Source organism: Crotalus tigris, unplaced genomic scaffold (genome assembly GCF_016545835.1).
Source record: "Crotalus tigris isolate CLP2741 ecotype Arizona unplaced genomic scaffold, ASM1654583v1 scf7180000023589.2044511, whole genome shotgun sequence".
Classification (NCBI taxonomy): Eukaryota; Metazoa; Chordata; class Lepidosauria; order Squamata; family Viperidae; genus Crotalus; species Crotalus tigris.
In genome coordinates this window covers 889,410-895,409 of record NW_024100062.1, presented here as the reverse complement: position 1 = coordinate 895,409, position 6,000 = coordinate 889,410, and positions in this window count along the sequence as shown.

The following is a 6,000-nucleotide window of genomic DNA, read 5'->3' as shown; positions in this document are numbered from 1 at the left end:
TAATATATTTTGAAATTAATATTGTTTGGCATTATAATTAAATGTGTCTTTCGTTGTTCACTCACTCTTGAGTAGTGATGTGGACTTAGCCCTGAAGGGATTACTTTCCCCTCTGTTCCTGCACAGAGAATGGAATGCTACAGAAACCAATTAGAAAACTATCTATCCCTAAGTTAATTGCAGAAAAAACAGCAAAAAATTTGGTAGTTCCACTTGCAGTGAAGCTTGTGATAAGGTTATTCGAAAGCTTTCATAATCTAGGCAAGGGTGACCTTTAGCAGGAAAAATAAACTTAAACATAATTAAACTATATTTTCAATCAAACAACATTTATTTTTGAGCAGACATGCCTATGACTGTCCTGTAAGACTCCTTGCCATGGACAATTTATATTAACAATCAGTAAAGGAATTAATGAGTAAAACAGGAACGCACATGTATTCTAGCCTAAACATGACTCTCTGAAAATAAAGCCCATTTGGAATTTATTCTTTTGAATAATATATGGTTATTAATTATTACCTAAGTACATCAAAAGCCTTTCACTATTTCTACTGATACAAAAGCAACAAATACTAACCAATCAGCAGCAAATTTACAATCTTAGTAATTAACCCTACTTAATTTATCTATATGCTGTTGTTGTAGATGGTTTTTGGTTGTGATCAATCTATATTTATTCAGCTCTATAACAATCAAATAAATTGCATTCCATAGACAACTGGATATTATTTTACAAAAAGCCAGCAATAAATTGTTATCTTTTTTACAATGAGCAGAAACATTTGATTATCTGTTTAAATGGAAGAAAACTAGCTATGTGCTAAATAACAATGATAAATGAAATACATATATACAGAACAGAGGCATTCCAAACAGTATTTATTAAATCAGGAGTTGAAATGTTGCTTTTGCCTCTTAATTGTGAAATTTGAAATTTCTGATCCTTGGAAATGGGACAATCTAAATTTTGCAGAATTCTTAAATGATTAGCATTATTTACCTGGATATTTATGATATGTCACCTTCTCCCTTTTCTGTTTATAACATTTTGAGGACAGGAATTTGTTTTCCTTTGGAAAATTAAGTAAGCAAACAAGTGCTTTGCTTTTGTATGATGTGATCCTAACATGTGGCGTGTAAACCCCTGTTTATTGTAAAGAGCACCATATCTCAAACTATATTCTGAGGGCTCCGGAGATCTCTTAAGACCCTCTTAGGAGTCTGCAAAATCAAAGTTATTTGCCAGCCTACTCTGAAAAACAATACAGTATTAAAATCTGATCAAATAATCATGATAAGCTGTATAGCAGACAATGCATCGATTTTAATTTTTAATGTGGTATATATTGATGAATATAACCCATACAAAGAAAAGTTATTTTGGGGTCTTCCATAATTTTTAAAATCAGGAAGATGTCCTGAGAGAAAAAAGTGTATGAAACAGTGGTATAGAACAATGTGTGAATCCAATCAATTACATGCTATCCAAATTTAGAAGAGCTTACCTTTCAAGACTTGGTAAGACTTACTTTAGCATATAAATACCCAGGCTGCCATTTGAAGCAACCACATATATGGACACTTTATTTATTTAAGGTAAATTGTTGTTGTTTTAACCATTTAGTTGTGTCTGGCTCTTTGCTCTTATAGGCAAGTGTTCTCCATGTTACCCTGTCAAACACAGCTTCTTTCAATTGTTGGATGTTCAACTTTGTATCAGATTTGATGTTAGTAAGCCAACATGCTCTTTGCTTTCCCCTTCTTCTTGTTCACCAACCATTCCCAGCATCGTTGCCTTCTCCAATGAATTTGCACACATGACATGGCCAAAGTAAATCAGACATAATCTTATGATTTTAACTTTTAGTGATGTGTCTGGTTTTATATGATTTAGCACCTCTCTGTTAGTTACTCTGGCTGTCCATGGTATAGGCCAGGGTTGTCAAACTCGCAATATCACATGACATATCGCAATGTATTGCAACTTTTTTTTCCATTGCCGGCAATGGGGTGGGCGAGGTTTTGACAACCCTGGTATAGGCAATAATTTAGGCCAGCATCACAATTAAAAGGTGTCAATCAGCCATTTTCAGTATCCAACTCTCATATCCATACATCATTGTAGGGAAGACTATTGCTGTAACTAGCTTACTTTTTGTATTTATATCAATATCTCTGCTTTTCCAGATATTATTCATGCTAACCATTGCAGTGTGGCCTAAGGTTATCCTGCATTTGATTTCAGGTGTAGAGGTGCCATTCTGAACAGTTTTAGATCCAAGGAAGATACATTCTTGAACTAATCCAATTTCCTCCTTGTTGATTTTAAATGTCTCATATCTATCTACTGCTGTTGTCATTATCTTTGTTTTCCTGATGTTAAGACTCAATCCTACTTTTTCACTTTCATCCTTGATTTTCCAGATCATTTTTTCCAAGTTTTCCTTATTTTCGATCAATAGTGTTATATCATCTGGGCACCTCAAATTATTTATGGTTCTTCCCCCTATCTTTACTCCAACATCAGGCAGTTTCAAATTTAATTTCCACATGATCACTTCAACATACAGATTGAACCAAAAAAGTTAATAAAATACATCCCTGTCTAATTCCCTTACTGATTCTGAACCAATCTGTGTCACCATAAAAATTTCTCACTGTTGTCTCCTGATCACTGTATAGCGATCTGACGAGTCTGATCAGGTGGAACACCAAGATCATACAAAGCCACCCATAACTTATTGCGTTCTACACAGTCAAAAGCTTTTCTGTAATCCATAAAACACTGTATAAAGATCCTTTTGATATTCACCTGCCTTTTCCATAATCCATCTAATATTGGCAATGTGATCTTGACTGCTGCACTCCTTTCTAAAGCCAGCCCCTTTGTACATCAGCTAACTCTTGATCAATGACATTCTGTAGCCTCTGTCTAATGATTTTTAACAGACTCTTGCTTGCATGAGAAATCAATGCAATTGTACAATAGTTGGAGCAATCTCTGGCATCACCTTTCTTTACTTATGGGATAAAAACAGATCGTTTCCAGTCCTGAAACCATTGACATGCAGTCCATATCTTTTGACATAGGGCAGTGATGACGTTAGTTTTGTTGTTAGTTGTGAAGTCGTGTCCGACCCATCGTGACCCCATGGACATGTTACTGGCGCTTGGTAATTCTACAGGTAATCCATCAAAACCTGCAGCTTTCCATTTTGGGAATTTCCCCATGGCCCATTCTACTTCTCCTTTCAAAATGTTTAGTTCTTTATTAATTGGACGGTCATCATTGTCATCTTGCTGGTAAGTCAAACAACTATAGAGTCCTTCTATATATTCTTTCCATCTGTTCTTGATCTTCTGCTGGTCACTTTGTACATTCCTATTGTGGTCTTTAGCAACACTATGCTGAAAAGCTGGATGGCATCATTTTAACTATAGCAAACATGACCTTAGTATGTCCCTTCCTATTACCTTCTTCCAGATGTTGACACTGCTCCTCCCACTGCTTATTTTTGTCTTTCCTGGCTTCAGGTTGGAAAATTGACAGCTTTTTAACTTCATCCTTATTACTTTTGCTTCCCCCCCCCCTCCCCATTGATCAGCTATTTCAATAGCCACCTGTTTTTTTTCTTTGGTTTTGTCACATACTTTCCAGCAATTGCCACGTTGTTACCTTGGATCTCTCGCCATTGTTCATTTGTGTCTTTCCCTTCTAAATTCAGTGGCTCAAACCTATTCTTAACTTCTCTGGCATATGTAGGTGAGAAGATGTTCACATGGAATTTTGGGGGGATATTACAGGTAGTCCTCACGTTACAACACAATTGAGCCCAAAATTTATGTTCCTAAGCTAAACATTTGTTAAGTGGGTTTGCTGCATTTTATGATTTTTCTTGCCACAGTTGTTAAGTGAATCATTGCATTTGTTATGTTAGTAACATGGTTGTTAAATGAATCTGGATTTCCCATTGATTTTGCTTGTCAGAAGGTCACAAAAGCTGATCACATGGGCTTAGGACACTGCAGCTGTCATAAATATGAACCAGTTGCCAAGCATCTTAATTTTGATCATGTGACCATGGGAATGTTGCAACGGTTTATAAGTGTGAACAACGTTCATAAGTCACTTTTTTCAGTGCCACTGTAACTTTGGTCACTAAAGGAACTGTTGTAAGTCGAGACTGTCTACCTTTAAGACCAGGAAGTGTCTTAACAGATGCAACTGAACTTTTCCAGTGTTATTGGCATAATATGAAGTCTATCTGATTTTGGTGTTGTCCATTTGGTGCTGTCCATGTGTATAAATGCCACTTGCATTGTATAAACACAAGCACATGTTCATTGTGCTGAGATGATTTTCCTGGAAAAATTGCACTAGGCAATCACAGTTTCATTACTTTCACCTAGCTGAACCTTGCCTACTATTCTTGCAAATTTTCCTTAGCCTACTTTCGCATTGAAATCACCCAAAATATATAAAAAATCCTTTTTGATATTTGCTTGAGAGCACATTGGCGTTCAATATAAAAAAATTCAATCTCATCATCACTTGAGTCTACAGTTGGGGTGTAGATTTGTAGTATGGTGATGCTGAGTGGCTTACCTTGAATTTCAATAGATATTGTGTGATCGTTGTATGCTCTCTGATTCTCAACATATTTAGTCACTTGTTTGCTGATACAGAATTCGTCTGATACTGTTTTCAGAAAATAACCCATAAAACCGTCTGATTTGAATTGACCATTGCCTGTTCAGTGTAACTCACTGATGCCACGGATGACTATGTTAGCTCTAATCATTTCTCTTTTTACAATTTTGAGTTTTCCAAGGGACATGCCTGTAATATTCCATGTTCCAATTTGATATAACTTTGTACGGGATAGGTGACCTCTTTCGTTATGAATACAATCAATTGCTGGGCTTCCTGAAGGTTTTCCTCCAACAACATCATAAAACCCTGACTATTAAGAGTTAGCCCTTGTTCTTCTCCAGTAGTTGCTGGCTTCCATCCAGCCTTTTTTATAGATAGTTCACCATTGTTGTTCCTAACCCTCTCCATTTATCCGGGCTTGGGACTGGCATATGGTTAATGAATCAACCATATGGCTGGGTTATTTAAGGTAAACTCTAGCTAATATTTCCATTCCTTCTTTTGCAATATAGCGTTATCGTGGGCTGAAGCAATGATGTCATCGTATTTAATTTCTAATTTCCATTTAAGAATTCCTTCTCTGTAAAGATGATAGCATCGAATAAACATTACAGACTATACATAGTGACTCATTACTGAGACTGCCATTTTTATACAGTTCTATAAAAAGTGTATGGTTTGTATTTATCCATTCTTTAACTACCCCTACCTACACTATGGACTTTCATTATGTTTGTACTATAAAGTGAGGCACAGACTAGACAACTACAACTATTTATTTATTTACTATCCTTGTAGACCTGCGCACTCATCAGCCTTGTAAAGGTAAAATTTCCCCCCGTCCAGTCATGTCCAACTCTAGGAGGTGGTGTTCATCTCTGTTTCTTATCTGAGGAAGCCAGCATTGTCTGCAGACACTTCTGTGGTCACGCACCAACATGACTATACATCATAGCACACAGAATGCTGTTACCTTCCCACCTTAGTGGTACCTATTTATCTACTTGCATTTGCATGCTTTCGAACTGCTATCAGTAGTAGGCAGGATCTAGGGCAAGTCAAGGGAGCTCACTCCATCAAGCAGTGCTTGGGTCTCAAACCAGGCCTGTCAGATTTCCAGGTGACACGTTCAATGTTTTCATCTGCTGAGACATTGCACCCTTTATCAACCTTGTAGACCAGCACATTACAACAGGTTCCTGGCAATATACACATTAAAAACAATAATACATAAATGACAGTCAATAAAATACCCTGTCCAGCATCTAGTAATCTAATAGCAACCATCTAAGAATCAAGGCCCTATGAAACAACTTGGTGTTTACAGTCTTCCCAAATAATAA